This window comes from Pinus tabuliformis, chromosome 6 (assembly GCF_031772625.1).
Source record: "Pinus tabuliformis cultivar Carrire ecotype Pingquan chromosome 6, CPIR1, whole genome shotgun sequence".
Taxonomy (NCBI): domain Eukaryota; kingdom Viridiplantae; phylum Streptophyta; class Pinopsida; order Pinales; family Pinaceae; genus Pinus; species Pinus tabuliformis.
The window spans coordinates 562,265,063-562,288,022 of record NC_142292.1 but is presented as its reverse complement, the minus strand read 5'-3'; the positions used below and the strand labels follow the sequence as shown (position 1 = coordinate 562,288,022).

Genomic DNA, 22,960 nt, shown 5'->3' with positions numbered 1-22,960 from the left:
AATTGATACATACTTTATATAAATTTATATGTTTTATAATTTTGGATAATATAATTATGTTGGAGTGGAAGAACATGAAGAATTGTCCATGTTCTCTTGATGGTTTCAGTGAACTCGTGGTTTTTCTACAAACCACAAATGGATCATGGATTCAAATTTGGTTGCCAAAGTTAACCTTGAGATTAGAGCGGCTCAACCAATAAATCGAGTTGTCACAACTAACCATGAGAAAATGGATCGATAGATCATCTCAATTAATCAAAGTATCAGTCACATTAGGGATTCAGGGCACTATGCTAGGATTTTGGATAATGGATCCTACTTTCTTTTACCAAATCCATACCGCCAGTGGCTTTTCCGACTTGAGAAGGAATCAAAATGTTAGACTCAGAGTAAATTTTATTAAATATCACCGCCATTTATGTAGTTAGTTTAGTATTGAGCGGTATTTTGTTTTGTTCGAAGTGAAATTCAACTATTTTTACGAATGAACAAGGGATTTAGTAATTTAACACCCAGAGAAACGAGACTGATCTTTTAGGGCTTCACTAAGGTTCATGCAGAATTTTCATTGAGGATATTTAGTGAGTGGCCTCATCCAAAAATGGAAACCAAATCAATATTAAATGTTAAAAATGGCAAGGAAATCTAAGATTTTGTGGAAACAAATCATTTGGTCTAAGTCAAAATTTCCTCAGCAAATAAAATAGGGAAGTGGATTTGGGTAAATGCAAAACAATATCGGGGAATTTTAAAGTGCAGACTTGCCCACTTTAAATGGGAACAAGGAAGAAGAAAAAATTCCTAGAGAAACTAATAGACATATAATAACAGTAAACAAAATCTTTGAAATGCCAATTTCATCCATGGAACAATGCCTCCCTCAAGATAACATCAAACAACTTTGAAAAACCTACAAAGTAGAAGAACACTTTTGAAGAGCAATGTCTCCCCTCCTCCATGATGGCACAAATGTTGAGGATATGGTTGATGGTTCGATATTAAATTCAAAATCCTTACTTAACCCTTGAGCCAAAGAGGTCTCTCCTTAGGTATCTCTAATAATATCCTATGAAGATTCATAGCATTTAGCTTAGAAAGTATGACCCACCATAATAATATTAATAAATGACAACCACTAAACTAAAGTGATAATGTATTCAATTTCCTTACAAAAAAAATTAACTTCTTGTTTGCCCCTTTTGCATAGTGAAACTAGATTTCCTGACTGTCTCCATCATATTATGCCCCAACACAATCTAACCAACACGAAAACCCATTCATGATAAAATATCATCGACAATGGCGTCGAAAGGCGCAAATGAATTTTCTAGCCCCCCCTTGTTGTGTATATCTCTCACCAAAGAAGAGGAGTTTAATCTGTTCTTCCTTGGTGAAGAACATCTGTCATTGTCCTTTCCAGCTACCAGAGCGCACCTCGCAAACATTAGCATCTTCACCACGTCCAAACCTACAAATGAATCCACCTCCTCTGATCACACTGCATTGGATAAACTATCAAAGCCTAAAAACCCTTGACCCTCACAAAAAACCTTTGCAAAGTCCTCTCCATTCACGTCTGATTTGAAACGTTACAAAAAGTTATTGCTAGCATATAATCTTCTCGCTCGTGTGGTTCTTTGAACTTGTAACATCCTTTCAAGTGGTGAGTTAAACAACCATCAATGTGTTCATGATTTAGGATACCCTTTTATTTCTATTACTAAATAGTCACTACTACTCCATGCCTGTTTTAGTAGACATCCCCTAGTTTTACCAAATACTTATTTTAATACCTCCAAAACCTATAACCCTCTACCCAAAATCCCCACCCCCAATATCTATAATATATTAGCTATATTTTTCACAATTTTAAAACCCCCTTTATGAATGAACATGATAATTAATAAAGTGAAGCCCCTATGGCTTACGGGTGTGCTCATGCAACAAGCAAATAAATAGAAAGACTTGAGAGGGAAAAAAAGAATGTACCACTAGCCTCCCTTAGCACTTTTAATACATTGGTTAGTGAGGAAGAAAAAAATGAAAAATGAAATGAACAATAGTTCATTTACTAAGTAATATCCAAATATTAATTATATATAAGATATATATGATAAAATATAATGGAGCCATTTGTAACATCCACTCCCCAACCATTTTATGTTATGATTAGTTATTATCCTACCTACTAGAAGATTGATTTCTTGGTAATTTCTTGTTGGTATTAATACTATACATACAAGGTATGTGTATGTTATATGCATTCCCATAACTCACATGGATACACTAGTATTCTATGGTCTATTACGCTAGATGATTGATTAATGATTAAGCTTATGATTAGCATTAAGATTGATTAAGCTTGATTATGATTTTAAGTATAAATTTATGAATAATTTAATATTAAATTAATTTTGTCCCTCTCATGACTCTTTGACTTTGATTAAATAACTAAAATTGTTTGATTCGTTTTTTTTTTTTTTTTTTTTTTTTTTTTTTTTTTTTTTTTTTTTTTTTTTTTTTTTTTTTTTCTGAATTGGACTAATTCTTTTAATCAAAAAAATGGTACAAGAAGATACATTCAAGATAGATAGAAAACCGGCAACTGGAAATGATAGGACTATCAACCTCGGTTCCGGAGAAGAAGTGAAACAAGCAAGAAGCTACAACATATGGTTGGAAGTAGAAAAGATACTAACTTCTACCCAGAATGGGTAGAAGCCTCAACACGAAGCTTTTTCCCTTTTCTTTTTTTGACTTCGACCCAAATGTCGTGGGGTGAATGAGCAAGGGGTTCTCCACAGGGGAGCCCTCCTTTTCTGAATCAGAGGAGGAGGTCAAATGGACGTGTTTCTAAGCACTGGTTGTATCGAAGGACTGCACCGAACCATCAGTGGAAGGGACCACAGAATGAGGGGCTTGATCCATTTCCGCATCGCTACCTTCATCTTCAGAGCTGGAGGAATCAGAATCCACGACTGGAGGTGGTGAGCAAGGAGCCCATCATTTCGACTTGGGCTTGGAGAGGTTATCCTTATTCTTTTTTGCTGGGCGAGATGGGCAAGTGTTCTGCAAATGCCCTGATTTGTGGCAATGGTGGCAACGGAATGCAGTATTTTCGTAATCCAGTGTCTGGGACTAGACAAAGTCGTTTATCTTGAGATTGATTTGGTCTAGAAGTCCTTTTCTCAAATCTAACTCGACACATATTCTGGCATATGAGTAGAGACCTTTAGATTCCCGCTAGTAGTCTCCCATAAGGAAACTGCCCAAAGTGTTGCATATAGCTCTATAGACACGAGTATGCCATAGGTGGGCAGGTAAGTTTAGAAGCCTGATCCATACAGGTGTCCTGGTAATGACTGCAGTTGCTGGATCAAAGTCTGGGTACCAAGGAGTCAAGAAGAGCCCTGCAGTTCCCATGAACCAAGGGCCTTCTTCTAAGGCCTTTTCATAATGCTTACTATTATCAAATACAACAATGAAGTAACCTTTTGAACAGAAACTGATCTTGCAATGATGAGTCCAGTTTGCATGGATCCATGCATAGAGATCCTGAGATCGCGGCCACAATCCGTTAAATCTACAAATGATGGCTCTTTCTGCGTATTCTTGAAGTTGGGTTGCAAGTTCTTCATGGGTGATGTCAATAGAGGGAACTTCTTCTATCTTATCAACCAAAAAGGCCTTAGGTTTAAGGGCCTCCGGGGGTTTGGGGTTCTCAGAGTATACTACATCCTTGTATGAGAAGGGACGAGTAGAGGATGACTGTCCCGCTGCACCTCCTCTTAGACGAAGGGTTACCACCAAAGTTGTTCCTGGTAATGCTGTAAGAAGAGAGGGGAAGAAGGTCTTCAAGTCGTTTACCTTGAAAGAGAAGTCTCTGTAGGCTTGAAGGGATCCAAATCCGTTTTTCTAGATCTAGTTTGAGATCCAGCACCCAATCTGAAGGACTGACCCTTTGCAGGATGGTTTTGCCTATAAGATGAGAAATTTGGATCTGAAAGGAGTCAAAGAAGTGCCTAGAACCCATGCCAGGGCTTCTTGTGCTTCCTAGAGCAGATCCGCCATGGCGATTTTCCATCTGGGGTGTCAGACCTACAAGATCATGGTCGATCTGTCTTTTGAGAGCCCGATCTGATTGATCAATGGCAGATCTGGGGTTTTTATACTTAATCAGATCAGTGACTTCACTCATAAATGCAGAAATAGTCAAACCCGCCATTGTGGAACGCGTTGTAGATGAAGTTGAAGACTCCTCCTGCGCCCCAGCCTTGAACCACACAGCTTCCCAAAATTTCACCCCATTTTTGGCCAACAGCTCTAGGAAAATGCAGTCGAGCGCTCCCAGCATGGCCCATTTGTAGTGGATCACCTCCAACTCTCTGATTTTTTTTGCGAAGGTATTTGGATCCGTCGAGAGGCTGGCAGTGTCCCACCCGTAGTCGCCAGGAAATTCTCCGATGAGATATGATGGCGTCTGCTCTGAGAAGGGGCCTAGGTACTTGCGGCGGTCAGGTCCATACCAAATGCTCTCGGGGGCACTGCTTACTGTTCTTCGCATGGTGATTCGAGCCTGTGGAGTGCCCACCTTCTTGACGAGCTCATTCTGTTGCGGCCCTAGGAGGATCTGGCCTGCCAAGCTTGAGCTTTGGCTGGCTAAGGTTGTTGCCATGGTGAATTCGCCCATTAAAACCCTAGCTCTGTCCCACTTAAACTATCAAAAATCACAAAATTGTTTGATTAGTTATCATGTATTAATTCTTATAATTTGGTGGGTGGTGGGATGAGAGAGAATGTCAGTTATGGGACTTACAGGAAGGGGTAATAAATATTTTCAAGAACGAGAGGGAATAAGTCTGGAAGGAGAGGATGGCAAGAAGGAACTCTGGTCATTTTGTGATATTTGGGTTTGTTGAAGTTTTGGGGAGAGAGAAGAGGAATAAAGTTGAATGAGTTTGGATATTAAGGGTTCTCTAAGGAGGCTAAGAGAGGTGATAGGAACTTGATGATTTGAGCACACGGTTTGAAAACATTATGGGTGGAAATTAGGGCTTCGGCATAGAGGGTTAGGGAATTTGTGGAGGTTCCCTAGGGCTAGGATGTCGGAAAGGTTGTTCCTAGTTGGTTGGGTCACAAATTTAGTCAGGTGGGCTTGAAGGTCATGGGAAGGAAAGAAACTTCATGGAACTCACTAATTTCAATCTTGTTTCTTTGCATACTTTTTGCATTGAACCGAACATATTCTGCAACAAGTGTTATCTGAAACTATGTTATAACAAGTATTATCTAAAAAATTACAAGTGTTGGAATTGAATTACAAGTACTAGAATTGAATTAGGGGAAGGAAAAGTTACTTTGAATCCTAACACACCAATAGGTTTGGCATTGAGGGACAAGCTGAGAAACATCTGATTGCAGAAAAGAGTAATAATTTCACATTACTCTCCAGGTTCATTTAGTGTCGAGATGAGCTTGGAGGAGTTGGATAAAATATTCCCTCTAGAGAACTATTGATCCTAGCCCTACTAGGGATTCTAAAATCTAGACATAGCTATTGGCACTCTGTAAATGGAAGGGAAAAACTACCAAATTGGGAGAGACTTCGGTCCGATTTGGTGTAGGAAGAAATTCAATGGAATACTAGAGATGGAATAACATCCAAATTTGAGGGGGAAGAGAATTTTTCCTTTGTTGGAAATGGCAATAAGGGCAAGGGAAGGAAGGCCCAAACAAAAATAAAGACTAGTCAGAATAATGGCAAGAAGAAGGACTTCAACAAGATAAAATGTTTTCGCTGCCATGAATTTGGGCACTATGCAAGAGAATGTTCGCACAAGAAGTATAAGAAGAAGCCTTCAAGAGGAGCAAGAGGTGAAGCACTTGCCTCAAATTTGGAATTAGGCTTCACCCTGATTGCATGTATGGATACTGTTATAATGGGGAGTGCGTGGTATCTATATTCAGATGCCTCGTTCCATATGACATGATGTAAAGACTTCTTTAGTAGCCTAGAGGAGAAGGATCTCCAGATGCACATATAAATTGGAATGATGGGTGGTAAAATACCAAAGGAATTGGTATCGTAACCTTTAATGGGCAGTCAAAATCCCATCTTCATCTAAAAGATGTCATGTATGTACTTGGGATGAAGAAGAATGTGCTCTACCTATAGTTGTATTGGAGGATCATGGCTATGATGTTGTTTTCAGTAAGGGGAAATCCTTTCTAAGACATGTATCTACTGGGTAAGTGAAACCAATTGGAGTTTGTGTGAATAACCTATACAAACTTGAGGTTGAAGCTTACATTGTACTAAATAGCAAGGTAGGAGAAGTGCAAAGTTGGGATGTCGGAGAACTTTGCCACAGACACATGGGACACTTACACCATGGGGCCTTAAAAATCATGCAACATATTACCACTGGTCTCTCGAAATGCAAACTTTACCAACATGATGTCAGCAAGGGATGCACATTTGGGAAATATGTCAAATATACCTTCTAGGGCCATGATAACAAAGCTGGAGTAATCTTGGAGCAAGTCCACTCTAATGTATGTGGACCATTTTCTACAACCTCTACAACAAAAAACAAGTATTATATTATTTTTGTTGATGACTTTTCAAGAAAATGTTGGATCTTCTTCATGCAGAAGAAGGATGAAGTTTTCTCAAATTTTGTTGAATTCAAAGCATTGGTTTAAAAGGACATTGGTCAAAAATTGAAAGCCCCAAGAAGTGGAGGAGAATATGTATCTAACACCTTTAAAGACTTTTTTGCTAAAGAGGGTATTAGAAGAGAACTGATAACACTCCATAACCCACAACAAAATGGGGTGGTTGAAAGGAAGAACAAAAGAATAGTGGGAGTAGCAAGAGCCATGTTGCATGATCAGGGTCTGTCATTACACCTATGGGCATAAGCATGCAAAGAAAAAGTTTATTTGCAAAACCAAATTCCTCATAGAATACTTGGAATGATCACACCCAAATATTTCTATGGGAGGAAGACAATTGTATCTCATTTCAAAAGTTTTGGAGCTATTGTGTATTGTCACATCTCCAAGGATAGCAGGAAGAAGCTTGAGCCTGCAACTGAGATGGGACTCTTTGTAGGATACATAGAGACACCACATAACTATAGGGTGTATTTGTCGTCACCCAAGGTGATAGTAATGAGGAGAGATGTCAAATTTGATGAGGAGAAGGCTATGAGATGCTCTCTAGAGTGAGAGTTGAGTATCCCACTATAGGAGGAGCTTATAGTTCCTAAGGAGGAGCCTCATGCAAAGCTTTAGGAGGTTTTGGAGCAACCACATGTAGAGGAGTAATTTGATGCAAAGCAATGGTGAATTATGCCTCCCTGAATGCACACCATGAGACTGTGTTTAATATTTTCCATTCTCAAGCTGCGAGAAGACTAGAGTGTAATCACAGGAGAGAAGCTAAACATATTGTGGGTTGAGAAGAGGGCCAAGAAGGCCCTTTCTGGTTCTTCCTCTTTTAGATTGGAGACACAAGATTTAAGAGTGTTTATAAGGTAGCAGTAAATATGAGATGGATTGTCAAGCATAGACTGGAGGGGTGTTGTTGGACTATCACAGAGGAAAATAAGAAATCTAATGGATAAAATGGATGCCTTCTTCCAAAAAAAAAAATCAATGTTGAGGAGCAACTTGGGAGGGGTAGCTGAAGGTTCCCTAAGCTATTTCAAGTGCTTACAATGGATTAAAGATCAACTTCTGCTACAAAGTCTCATGAGGAAGATGATTATGCAATAAATGCACATGAAAAATTGGAAGTCAAAGTCTAGGACTCATTACAAAGAAGCAGTTCAAACAGTCACCACTAAGTTTTGAATGGGATCTAAAATTTGACTTTCTCAAAATTGAATGAAGTTGGAACCACTCTGAAACAACCCAAAACAATTAATGTTAATATTAAAAATTTAAGTAAAAGTTGACATTATCCTTATCTTTCCTTTTCAAAAAGGAAAGATAAGGAGAATGTCAACTTTTACTTTAACTTTAAAAATTAAGTATTACCATTAATTACTAGGGTTAGGTTTTGTAGGGCCCTAGGGTTAAGATATTTTTTTTCCTTTTAAGTATTTTTTATTAAAAAAATAATATTTGGTGGTCATTAGCTATGTTGCACTACATTCTTCAAAATTGGTCAGTTTAGTAGAGAACTAGTCACTTTGGTGTTTTAAGATCATTTCAATACAAGACCAACCTTAGCCAATCTAAACCACCAAATTAGACTAGTACAACTCTAAAACCATTGGGACCAGCCAATTCCAGTAGTTCTAGGCTAGTTCCAATAAGAGTGTTCCCTTCTCATCTTCCTCTCAAGTCGTTTTGTTATATCCTTTCAGGAATGGTGATTTGGAGAGTTCCATAAATTGTCAGACTGTTGTGAGCACCTAAGATCATATGTAATTAAGCATTGACAAATAGAAATTTGCAAGGAACCAGTACAAACATCCCAAAACATATTTTGTGAGGGCGTGCATGCAAGGAGCTATTACAGCCCTCCCAAGATAGTGAGGACGTGCATGACCAAAAAGAATCAGAAAAAATTATCCAACCCCAAAAACTCTACCCAAAACATGGAAGTGTGGTGCAAAAAAAATTGTTGGTAGACTATTAATGCTACCAACAATCATTCCCTCTCCAATTTCGCAAAAAGCTCCTAATCAAGCTACCTCCTCCACTATGGTTATAGTAAGTTCTTGCAACTGTGTGAGCTACAAGAAATTAAAACTACCTTGGAATCTCCACCAATCTTAGGGAACTCAACTTCTCCGCATGCCCTAACTATTTTGGGTTGATTGATCAGTTAACTAGATGATCATTGAGTTTGACTAATGTCCCACTGCTTAAATTACCTTCTACTAGTTCCTCCAAAAATTAGAACTAGTTTAACTGACAATAAACTGAGATAATTGACCTTTATTGCTACAAATTAGCAATCACATATGTAGAACTAAACTCTAACTCCTCCAACTTGAATTTACTTAGTAAACTAGGTGACACAAGCTATGTCACACAAGTTAACAACATCCAAGTTGTCTGTTGATGTGGAAATTCAAATTTTTTCCAATTTAATCAAGGAAAAATCAAATTTAGAATTTCTTGTTGCATTTTTCAACACATAGTTCACTAGAATGTATTGCTTTCACTATGAACTTGGCATAGTTCACATGTTAAGTTCATAAGGTTTTGGGATGATGTGGTTCTATGTGTTGTGAATATAAAGAATAGGTGACCATCTCATGCTATCAGAAACAAGACTCCCTATGAAATGTGGTATGGCCACATTCCTTCGGTGAGGCATCTCAGGGGTTTTGGTTCCTCCTATTATGCCTTCATACCTAAGGAAAAGATAAAAAAAACTCAGTGCAAGGAGTCATAAATGTATCTTCTTTTGTTACTCATACCTCCAAAGAATACCATCTCTATGATGAAGTGAATAAGAATTTTATGATATCTAGAGATGTGATCTTTATTGTGTCTTCCAAGATTGACAATGTTGTTGAGTGGTAGCTTAATCATTTGGATAGATTCAAACATGAAAATTATTTTCAAGAGTTTAATAGTGAGATTCCAAATATCCTTCTCTTAGCTCTATAATTTCTATGAATATCCTTGAAAAAACCAGGTTGAAGGAAATTCCTTTCCCTGCTTTGTTAGGAAAGAGCTAAGAGACTACTGGCAGCAGGTAGCCAAATTTGACAAGCAGTGAAGGTACGTGCAAGATACAAAGCAAGGATTAATGCAAAGGAGTGTACTAACTATATACATACCATCAAACATCTTTCATCCCACTTAGTATGCCTTGTATCATCCCTGGTTAGTCATAAGATCATGTTGGTCACAACCTTTGTAGCTTAAATAAATGAGTGGTAATACTCTTCATCTTCTAAGCTATGTAATACACAAGTGAAAGGGAACAAGACACGTAGAGGAAACACATGGAATGACTTTCAATTCTTGTAACCATGCATGTCATTGAATATAGAATGATACGACAATGATAAGCAATCTTTTAAGCTACACTAAGATGTGTATTTCAAAATATGTGCTTTATTTTCCATACCTAGCCTCCAAAGGGTTATGCATCAGATGGAGTCTTCATTAAATATTGATATTCTACCATACCTTGGGTTCCTTGGTTTGCTTATTTTTCTCCTCAACTCCTTGAGAGTCATCTATCATGTCATCCTTCTTCATGGCCCCTGAGAGACATAATTGTGTAGTTTCAGTGGGCAGTGTCTATTGCAAGATGAGGCCCTTGGAGGAAACATTTAGATAGTTTTAGGATCTAAGGTACTGCTATGGGATGATGCCCTAGGAGGACACATCTACGTAGTTTCAGGATGCAAGGCAGACTAGGTAGTCAAGGGACAAAACTGCACAGAATTTGGAGACAGTGGGTTCTGGCTGAGGGAAGGAGACTGGAGGAAACCACTGCACAGTTGTGAATGATAAGGGAGGTTGGGATTTTTTCACATTGCACAGTTCCAATAGGCAAGGGAAAATCTTGAGGGTTACATATGTGAAGTGCGTTGTTTAGGAAAGTTGGATGAGGCTAGGTTGCTACGGAAACTCTGAAATTTGGCTAAGTGTGGGATCAATGGAACTGATGTGAACAGTGATAAAAATTGAATTCGATCACACACTTGAAAACTTAGCGATATAACATAGACCATCCAGAACATATAACACATACTTCGCTTAATGCAACAACCTTTATGGTAGCTTACAACAAGTGTGGCTCCGATGATATACTTTGGGAGGATAAAGGTGACATTTGTGTAAGAGTGTGTGAAATGAGTGTGAAACATGTCTATGTGGTGAGGACAACCCATTCTTGTAAAGATTTCCCCTTGAAGCAAAGGAAACCTCCCTTTTCATGATAAACGATAACCCCCATGCCCAAAGATGACACATTCTATGTCAGTTATAAAGACTGAACGACTCTTAAGATCGAAAAGTGGATCTTGAGATCATCAACTTACCAATAAGTGACTAACGAACGATCGATCACAATATCCATAGTAGGATCCGAAATTCAAGTGTGGGCCAAAATTTTGGACGGTGTTGCAGCTGCTATAACAGAGCCTTCACCTTCTTGCTAGCTTTTTTTCAACCATTGTCTTGAATTCTATGAACTTGGAGAATGTCTCATCTTTCTTCCACATGAAGAAGATCCAACACTTCCATAAGAAGTCATCAATAAAAATGACAAAATATTTGTTTCTGACAGTGGAGGTTGTCAAGAAAGGTCCATAAACATGATAGTGGATCCTTTCTAGGACTACATGTGGTTTGTTGTCCCGATCATGGAACGTGGATTTTATGTACTTCCATAATGTACATCCTTTGCATACATCCTAATTCTTAAGTGCTTCTTTAGGGAGGCCAGTGGTTATTTGTTGTATAATATTCAAGGTACCATGATGCAAATGGCCAAGTATTTTGTGCCAAAGTTCATTTTCATCGCGACCTGCACTTTCTCCACCTTAGTGCTTAATGCAGCACGGTATTCCACATCTAGCTTATACAGGTTCTTCAAACGAACCCCGATCTGCTCCACCTGTCCTGTGGTTATGTGTCCCAGGAACGCTTTTCCTTTGATGAATATCACTTCACAACCATGGTCTTCCAAAACTGTAACAAAGATGATATTTTCCTCTAGGCATAGAACAAACATAACATCCTTGAGCCCGAGAGGAAATCCTGACTCCCTCCGAAAGGTGACTGTACCAATACTAGTCACACTATAACTTTTTTCATCCCCTAGCTTAATGTGCATCTAGAGATCTTTGTCCTCCAAGTCACTGAAAAAATATTTACATCTTGTCATGTGGAATGATGCACTTGAGTCCATGTACCACACACTCCCCATCATTGTGTTGGACATGCATAAGATAAGGGTAAATTCAAGCTCGAACTATGAAGCCAAGGTTTAACGTGCTCCTCCTCCTAAGGTCTTCTTGCTTGTATTTTTGTGTGGACACTTCATGGCATAGTGCCCGCATTCATGATAATGGAAGCATTTAATTTTTGACAGATCTTTATTCTTTCCCCCTTAACTAGATTCTGGTTTGGTTTGAGATTTATTCCATTTTCCCTTCTTTCCCTTTCAAACCAATCCAAATTTTTCTTTATCATCGCCCTTGGATGAGGTCCCATCTCTGGTATTCTGCCTTATTTCCTCCTGTACCAAATCATACCATAAGTGTTCCCAATTCGGTAGTTTCTCCCTTCCATTCACTGAATCTTGATAGTTATGCTAGCTCTTGGGAAGGCCTAGAAAGGCTACGCTTACCAATTCATCCCCTAAAACAATAACACCAACTATTGCAAGCTCATAATGAACTTGTGTGAACCTACACAGATACTGCAGGACAGTGTCATTCTTCTACATCTTGATATTTCAAAGTTTATCCTTGAGCTCTAGCTTCCTGTGGTCACTACTACTCTATAATAGATTTGTCAGTGTCTACCACATTGCATAAGTATTTTATTTCCCATGGAGATTGGTGACAATGTGGTCTTGTACTCCCTCCAATATTATTCTCCTCACCTTAGTTACATCTTTCTTCCACTGAGCAAGGTTTTCAACATCATATTTCGCTGGTTTTGCAACATCTCCTTTGATGTATTCTAGAAATCCATTGACATCGAATACATCCTCCATGTGATCCTTCCATGCGATGAATTAGAGTTGCATTCCAAGGCATACTCTGGCCTCAACCCATTGAAGATCATCTTCTCAACTCTGAAGAGGTCCTGCTACACTGAATTGCAAATTTGAACCTCTTGAGAAACAACTTCGAAATTCTTGCTCTAATATGAATCCTGCTCTAATACCATGTAGAAATTATGGTGTAGAATTTCAACTACTCATGAAGTTTTAAACAAAATTACAAGACAAAAACCTAGTCTACTACAATATGGGAAGTTAATTCCCAACTTAGAACAAAAATTTCAGACATGCAATAAGAAATAGCACACATGCACACAATATCTTTCTTAGGGAAAGAAATCTCGTAAAAATCCCAATGTATGCTTGCATTAATATGGTGAACATAGATGTGTTACAATTTCTTTTCTCAACTAACACAACCTGCTAGTGAATAACCTCTCTCTCTACTCGTTGAGAAGCTCTCAACCAGACTTAGTCAATTTATACCTTTTCATTGCACAATTCCTTGAGAAATTATTCCCCTACTATTTAGGAAATTTTCCAAAATGGATTGCACAATTCCCAAAGTTTATCATCTGATTGCATGCAACAATTGTACACTCAATACTAGTCTACAATTGATGTCACACTGCCTTGGAATCTCCACCACAACCGGGGAACTCGAATTCTTTGAATGCACTAGTTATTTTGGGATGATTAATCAGTTAACTAGATGATTACTAAGTTTGACTGAAGTCCCACTGCACAACTGACCTTCCACGAGTTCCTCCAACAATTAGAACTAATTTACTTGAATACAACTTGAGATAACTGACTTTGATTGATACAAATTAGCAATAAAAAATGCTTAACTAAACTCTAACTCCTCTAACTCGAATTTACTCAGTAAACTGGGTGACACAAGGCATGTCACACAAATTAATTGCATCCAAGTTGTATGCTGATGTGGAAATTCATTTTTCTCAATTTAATGAAGCAAAAATCAAATTAAGAATTTATAGTTGTATTTTTCAACAATCCTTCAGATGAATCTAATCCATGTTATCGATGAGAGTCAACAATTCCAACACAATAATGTGTTGATAATAGCAACCAACAGATAGAAGTAGCATTCAAAATAAATGAAACAGTAAGAAAAGACATATTAAAACAAAATTGACGAAGACCCCGAAAAGTACGCCAACTATGATACTGCTTATCCACGTTCAGCAAAAGTTCCTCCATCGTTCCTCTCATGAAGCACACCTCTGTTGTTAGCCTCCATCGCCTTAAATCCTATAATTTTTTGTCGACCTCCATCACTCCAAATCCTGAAGAACCCATCAACAACCTAAAGGCAAACCCCTAATCCTTTACCTTTACCACTTTTACTAATGCCTCGTATTGAAAATTTGAAGACAAAATATTTCTTTTCTCTTAAAAAATTGTCTTAATATCCCCCTCCGTTTTGTACTGATGGATGCAACAATAGACAAGGTGTCTGTAATCGTATCAGTGGATATGAAAGGGATAAAAGAGGAATTGATGTCCGATAAATCTTGTCCGTAAAAGTTGTCGTGTTCTTCTTAGTCAACTAGCCCCACAAAACAAAGAGCCCAACAAATCGTTGTCTTTATATAAGATAACGTGATTGGTAAGTAAAATAACAACCTCGGTATAGGTGCAATACAATAGTTGCCTACAAGCTGGCGGACTTAGGGCGCACTTTCAAAGTCAGTTTTGCAGTTGTTAGATAATATTGTCTTAAATTGATATATTTGTGTCTTAATTGGTAATTGTTTTAAATAGTTTTCATCTAAAGTGACCATTGTCTTAAATATAAAGTTGGGTCGTAAAATATTTTTGTCTCAAACTGTTTTTGTCTTAAATATAATGTTTTGTCTTAAAATAATTTCGTCTTAAATTGTTTTTGTCTTAAAATAACTTTGTCTTAAATATAAAATTTTGTCTTAAAATGTTTGCCTCAAACTACTTTTCTTTTAAATATAAAATTTTGTCTCAAAATATTTTTTTCTTAAATATAAAGTTTTGTCTTAAACTGTTTTTGTCTTAAAAATTATATTTAAAACAATTCAATTAATATTAAATTTTAATGTAAAATAACTAAAATAAAAAGGAGTTTTTTAAGAAAAAAAAATTTCCTTTTGTCTTAAAAAAATGTCTCAAAAATACCTTGGTGTAGTAGTGTTCCCCTCCAACCATTAAAAATATATCTCCACTATTCGATAAACGAAGTGAAGATATCATTCAGCGATTGTTGGGAAGATTTTTTCCGTTTAACTGGGAATATAGTTGATCCTATTAGCAGAAGGACCCACCGTGGCTACAAGCGGGTATTTGAGGAGGAGGATCCAAAGTGCGAGGTTCCTAATGCGTAGCGAGAATATAATCAGCGGTATTCTGGTAAAAGAGTACGCTATCTTTGAATGGAAATTAGGAAGATAAGGCCTCACAGAAAACGCTATCGAGCCGATTATTGAGAAAAGTGGAGAAGTAGTCAATGTTGTGGGGATGTATGCTTCCTTTCTGTAGAAAGCAATGATGAGAAGGCTCATGAAACTTCATATTATGTGCATCATAATCATATATATTTAATCGTAATCATAATCATATATATATATTTATTTATTTTGTACTACTTTGTTTTTTGTGTTGTAAGATTCATCGTGCCTACTCCTTTGTTTTCTGTGTTGTAAGATTCATCGTGCCTACTTTGTTTTACTGTGTTGTAACCTCTAATTTCATTTCATCACTGCAATTTCCTGCGTACTTCATTCCACGTTAGTAGAAATACATTCAATGGTTGTATTTATATATTTTTCCACTGATTCGGACATATTTTTTGGGGAACTTTTTCAAGATTTGTATATTTGTGCAAAACCTGTTGAATATCTTGTATCATATTTTTATATTGGGCATTTCACAAGCTGGAAATTTGTGGAGAACTTTTTGAAGATCCTCTTTACATCATGATTAATCTTGGACATTTGTGCAATTTGTTTTTAGCATCTTTATGACTTTTCGAATGGTGCAATTTTACCATGTCCAAAATTCTTCCCGAACTTTAGTTCTTACTTCGTTCATCAATTGGTATTCCATTAATTTTGTTATTGAGTATATATTTATATATTATTTTAATTTTAAATATATTAAGGGTTAATTTTGAATATATCAGAATAATTATATTAATTTAATTTAATCATGGGATAGGTATTAATGGGTAAACATAAAAAAATATTGACTTTATAAAACATATATCTATCTATATATCAAATTATATATATATATATATATATATATATATAATTATAATATGTTAATTTTAAATATATTAGTATAAGTATATAAATTTAATGATATGATAAACATCAATGGAAAAGATCAAAAGATTTGTTTTACTCTACATTTCACTTTGTCAAGATTAATAAAAAAATTCTATTAATTTTGTTATTTAATTAAAATATTGAAAATTAATTTAAATATATTAAGTATTAATTTTGAATATGTTAGTATAACTATATAAAATTAAATACAAGATTATATTAATTTTGTTATTTGATTAGAATATTGCAAATTAATTTAAATATATTAAGTGTTAATTTTGAATATGTTAGTCTAACTATATAAATTTAAAGATTTGATAGGTATCAATTCATATTAAACATGAAAACATTTACTTTATAATACATTTTATATGGTTAAGATTTAAGAAAATATTATATATATATATATATATATATATAAAATAATATATAAGTTAAACACATATATTTAAAAGCGTCATGTAATAACATGAAGTTGGATTTATCGTTCTAATTATGCAAATTCTTGCTTTGTTACAATAGCGTGGCTTATCAATACCACATACCTAAAATCATAACTCAAATAGGCATGCCTATTTTGAAATAGGGCATTTAAAATTTTAACTTGATTATCAATGATTATAACATTGATCATAGGGATTTAACCTCCATGGAATATTCTAGAATATTCATAATATACATAAATCAAAGGTTGAGATTTATGTCCAAAGTAATTATGATATTTTTTTTTAAATTAAATTGATTAGATAAAAAAAATCGAAGTGTCATTTGAATCTGAAGTGAGTTATAGTTTTTTGGACAAGTGGTTTTAATAAGCCATGATATTGTCACAAATATAATTTAGAGATTAAAAATATATTTAATAAAGTGAGACGAAATCTTCATATAAATACTTTTTTAAATGTATATAAATTTAGCTTAAATATTTTTTTTATATAATTAATAATAATAAAAATAATTTAAAATATAATTATAATTTAATTGATTTTTAATATATATCTATATATCTATATATATATAACACTTCCGCTAAATTAATATATATATATATATATATAATTGCTAATTTATAATAATGTGACAATAAGTCCTAAGTCCTTTCATCTCACTTGTAGAATTAATCCCTTTGGCTTTTACTATTTGCTTTGACATTCAAAATATAGCTTTCAATTTAGCTCATAGATCTCTATGTATTATGGCATGTGGCTTTTTTCCATTTTCAAGATGACGGAATTATCATGTTATTGACTTGGTCTTATCTTCAAGTAAAGATGAGGGTTTTATATATATATATATATATATTCTTTTTCTTATCGTAAGTTAAGCCACATTATCTATTTTCTATTTCCTATCATGTATGGTTGTGATTATTCATATTCATATTCATAAAACCCATACATAAAGTTTAGAGAATATTCTAGACCTTGGGGCCCTCGTGGCACTCCCATACACATGGGATTGTTTGGAACTGTGTTCACATGAGGGTATTATGTGTAATGAAGATGCATGGCCTAACAACACCCTATACAAGTGTCTTTAATTAGATGGTGAGGATCTCCTCATTTTGATCAATGGTCTCATTTACATTTGTATGGGTTAAGAGGCCAGCTCTACGACCCTTAGATTAAGTTGAGGAAGACTATGGTTTTACCATGATTTGTAGGTTTTTCCACTCTAATTCTATCTCTCTTTCTTGGCAACTAACGGGAGCAATATTTTTTTACTTGTCAATGCAAGGTTTACTCACCAGTTCTTTCATCGACTCTTCCTTTTGTTCCTTCCTTTATTTTCATTGTATGTATATTTTTCTGAAATCTTTCGTTGTATGTATATTTTTCTAAAATCTTGACCGAATTATTGAAGAGGATGACAAATAACTTGGTGTGTTCGGTGGCATATATGCTGGTGAATCCTAGATTTCTTAAATATTATGGTCTCGATGGTCATCTTACACAAGAATCTCAACCATTCTATGCCTTCTTAAATATTATGGTCTCGACGGTCATCTTACACAAGAATTTCAACCATGGTATGCCTTCCTTATAGTTGTAACATCCCAAAATGATACATGAACTATTTATAATTACATTTATAATTACATTTACATTTTGCATATGGAAATTAGAGGAACAAATACCAATATTTACATTTATAATTACATTTACATTTTGTATGTGGGAATTAGAGAAACATTTGTTAATATTTCAATAATGTTATTTACACTTATAATTACATTTACATTTTTCACATGAGGAAATTAGAGGAACATTTGTTAATATTTCAATAATGTTATTTTATTAAATAATGAAATCTCAGAACTTCCTTATAGTTGTAACACCCCAAAATGATACATGAACTACCAAAATTTACAGTTATAATTACATTTACATTTTTCATGTGGAAATTCAAAGAACATTTGTTAATATTTAAATAATGTTATTTTATTAAACAATGAAATCTCATAATTCTTGAGGGTAGACTTGTAAACGAACTCTAACCTCCAGACAAACCTCCAGAGAGTTCTTAGAGATACAAGAAGTTCTTAGTGGAAATAGGAGATTTTTTATTTTGTTGTAGAGAAACAGAATAAAAGGAGATCTGAAAACATTGGCAGGATGTTGCCAAGGTGTGGAAGGTCACGGGGAGTAATATACCTTCTCAAGGTTGGGAGGAAAGTAATTGACCTTCTCAAGGTTGGGATGAATCTTAAGTTTGGAAGGAAACTAATTGACCTTCTCAAGGTTGGGATGAATCTTAAGTTTGGAAGGAAACTAATTGACCTTCTCAAGGTTGGGAAGGACGGTCTCAACCCTGTAGAATTTGTCAGATAATTTGTGAGATTGAAAATTTGCAGATAAGTATTTTTTCATGCATATTTATCTAACTACACATTGAATTTTATGATCTGTAAATGAAAAGTAATGGCTATAGTACTTATTGTGTAGACTATTCTGCTGTGGAAATCGTGTTGGTGTAATTACATGGATTAAATAGAGATGCTAGTCAGAAGGATTGTACTATTCTAAGAATCATAGAAAAGCTTAGAAGACTATTTTGTGAAATAAAAGTATACATGGTGTGGTCAAGCTTATGGTTTTACTTATTTTCCTTTATTTCTTAAAGGTGAATCATCCTAATGATGGTGCAATTAGGCGCACCTACGTAAACTAGACTTGAAAGAAATTGAAAGCTATTCTAAGCTCTTGATTGGGATATCAGGCCAAGATGTACATTAACGGGAAGGTTAAATGAAAAATTGAATCGAACTAACAAGAACTTGCCTAAGCCCCTCACTATTGTAATTATTCTAGTAGTATAAAAAAAAGTTGGAAAGACGTTATGTTGAAACAAGAGCGATGGGGTCTGACCTTTACCCTTAAGGGTTGGGAAAAGAAGACTAGAGAGATTACACAGTGGGAACTAAGATAGCTAAGCATCAAGCTAAGTTGGTCGAGGAGTATGAAGACAGAAATCTATTACACAATAAACCCCAGCAATTGAACGAAGAAGCTCAAATGGACTTCCACAGAAATTAAGTATAGCGACAATGAAGAAACAATTAAATAATGTATAGATTTACGATCTCATACCCATCAAAACGACGTAGGAAATAAATACAACACATGTAGGTTAATGAAAATTGTAACTAGAAATCAGAAAAATAATAATAAACTAAGTCTAGACAATACAGATTACAATGTTAAACCCTGGTCTATCTTTAGTCTTTATCATGAATATGAAACCCTTCTATACAAACTATATTTTGAGTAAGAAGGAAATTTGAGGGAGGTGAGACGAGAGCTGCCAAAGTTAATTAGTCACTAGTCTCGTCTCCCTCTCACCTAATTCGATTAACAATAATAAATGTACATGAGAGAAATTGATACAAATCTCAGAAGTAAGACCATGCCTTTGAAGAAAAAGGGGTATATCGAGGAAGAAACCCCAATAAAACTATAGGCATGAATTTCTATATACCAACTATTATACCTCAAGATTGCATGGGAACACGATACATTCAACTATCCAAGGTTGGGCGAGTTCCTGTTGTTATGTTGCTAAGTGTCTCTTGATAGGAAGTCACTGTCATGGGATCAAATATTTTGATTAGGACACACGGGATCAAATATCAGGAGACAGGGTCACAGGATCAAATATTAGGAGACACGGTCACGAGATTAAATCTCCCTTTGGGTCTCTGAACCACCTTGATTTTTCCCTTCGTGTCTCTGAACCACCTTGATTTTTTGGTACAAATCTCTTCGAGGCCCTTCGGATCTCCTAACCACCTTATTTAACCTTGATTTTTTTGGTAAAATTCGTAGTAAGAAACAATTAATTCTGATTGATTAACATGTAAACCCATTGTATATCAAATAGATAAAAACTAAATACCCTCGTTCCTCAAAGGGGAGAAGCAATGGAATCTTATACATTACAACAATATTAATGAAAGTACCCATAAACCCCATGAAGAAACCCCATGAAGTAACAGTAGCGAAACTACAGGATATATTTAACCCCTCCCTCATTGCTACTAATCGAAGTTGTCTCTCGTTGTATCATTGCTCCAGTGCATAGTTGAGAATAGCGAAACTACAGGATATATTTAACCCCTCCCATTGCTACTAATCGAAGTTGTCTCTCATTGAATCATTGCTCCAGTGCATAGTTGAGAATAGCAAAACTACAGGATATATTTAGCCCCTCCCTCATTGCTACTAATCAAATTTGTCTCTCGTTGAGTCGTTGCTCCAGTGCATAGTTGAGAAATGCGTGCAACAAGACTAAAAAAAATTGCTGCTAACTCAGGTAAAACTATCAAATTGTTAAATAAAAACCCAATACACTATATGCTCAGGGAAAACTATCAAATTGTTAAATAAAAACCCAATACACTGTATGCTCTTTTCCTATGCTCTCAGGGACCAGGAAATTGTTTTGGTTCCCTAATGAAGTGGCAATAATTGGAAGAGGTACCTAACTTGAACCCTACAACCAAAAGATAAAAGGAAGACAAGAAAATTAGTAACATACATTGTAACAAAATAACTGCTAACTCAGGGAAAACTATCAAATTGTTAACTAAAAACCCAATACACTGTATGCTCTTTTAGTGTGCTCTCAGGGACCGAGAAATTGTCGTGGTTCCCTGATGAAGTGGTAGGAATTGGAAGAGGTTCCTAACTCGAACCCTACGACCCAAAGATAAAAGGAAGACAAGAAAATTAGTAACATACATTGTAACAAAATAGCAAGTCCGGAAATAAATTAAGGTTATCTGGAAGGTGAAGATACAAGCCGATACCCATGCCATCGAACCAAGAACGACCTGAGGACAATTCCAAGCAGAACAAACCCTGCGGTAGTAATGAAAAATGTCAACCGAGGGCATAACAAAAGCTTGTGCAAGAAAAACAACAATTGATAAAGAGAAACTTTGTCTACACAAATTATTATCAGCATAGCTTGGAGGAGTCCAGGTGTTGAAGTAGAACATCTATGGAGGCTCGTGAGGAGTTTGTAGAAGGCGGCAGGGAGAAGTGCAAATGAGGTAACCGGGCATCAGAGAGAACGAGGGTTGGTTACCCTAACCAACAGCAAAGCAATCAGGACCGTGTGATGAAGGACCTCCGGATCAACACTCAACAATGATCCAACTTTCCACCGCCTCAACAAACAAATGTTGGTAGTCACTGAGTTCGAGAAATTTCCAGCCGGTTCGCTACCATACCTTAGTTGAGGCAACATTAAAACTATGGTAACCTATAATTACTATGTAGACTTTGAACCGTGCGATGCAGTACATCCATAAACCTTATCAATGCGACATTTAATTAGAGAATTTACATTAATGAGAATGCTAATGGTAATATATATATATATATATATATATATAAAATTTGATATATAATGTAGTTTTAGCATGTTACAATGGCTCCCTCAATAATAATTTTTCATAGGTAAGTCTAAATTTAGTAACCCTAAATCTATTATTTCTAGATGGGTTTTCTTTAAAATAGAAATTTGATGAGGCATTGTTTCCACTATAGCCGGGTGTTGAAGTAGAGACATCAACCTTCCTTAATAAGGTCATATTTTGGTTATGAGTAAAATTGTTTTCCATATCTGTGTGTCAAAATTACTAAGAAATTAGAGGGCTGGACAAAGAAATTTATTCTTGTTTTCTCACAAGTTAGTTGTCGGTAACGCTTGGTTTTTATTCTTGGCATTTGCAGAGTTAGATACTTACAATTTCTCTTTTTTCCATTACAAGTGCTTATTTTATTTTACCCCTTATACCTTTTTGATGCCATCACCAGGATTCAACTTGTTTGTGGTTTACATGAAAATTATTTATGATTAGTTTTTAACTGAAACGACCTTAACTGGATATGATTATAATTTATTTTTTTATATCTCTGTCCTAACGGTTTCATTAAAATGTTTGGGAAAATTTCAAGTCACCATGGCAAGAATTATAAAACAATTAATTTTTTAGTAAGGGTTTACCCCTGCTGTTAACTTCAATTTTCTTATATGGTCGATACCCATATGGATGAGAATGTAACTTCCTTCCTTTCTTTCGAGAAAAGTAATTATATTTTAATTCTCATATGGTTAGTATGCGGGTTAAAATGTACTTAGTCAAATTTTCTTTAGTGAAATTATATGATAAGTGCAACATACTTTGTATACGTGATAAATGTAACATAACTTAAAAATTGTTGTGACCAAATATATATATATAAACTACGAGAGTTGTTATTTAGTTTTTTTTTTTTTACACACTAATTAGGAAAGAAGCTTGGGTGGACTCCTGTCGTGAGGGACCACCTAAAATTTATTTAAGACTTATTAATTATATTGCCACAGACTTCATGTCATTTGGCTAGTCTAGTCAACAAAGTTCTCT

The 22,960-nt window shown here is 35.4% G+C and overlaps 1 pseudogene; it reads right to left on the bottom strand.

The window, feature by feature from the left end:
• Positions 1-1,280: 1,280 nt before the first annotated feature.
• On the bottom strand, positions 1,281-4,678 carry LOC149259754 (chlorophyll a-b binding protein type I, chloroplastic pseudogene; annotated as a pseudogene).
• Positions 4,679-22,960: the final 18,282 nt, after the last annotated feature.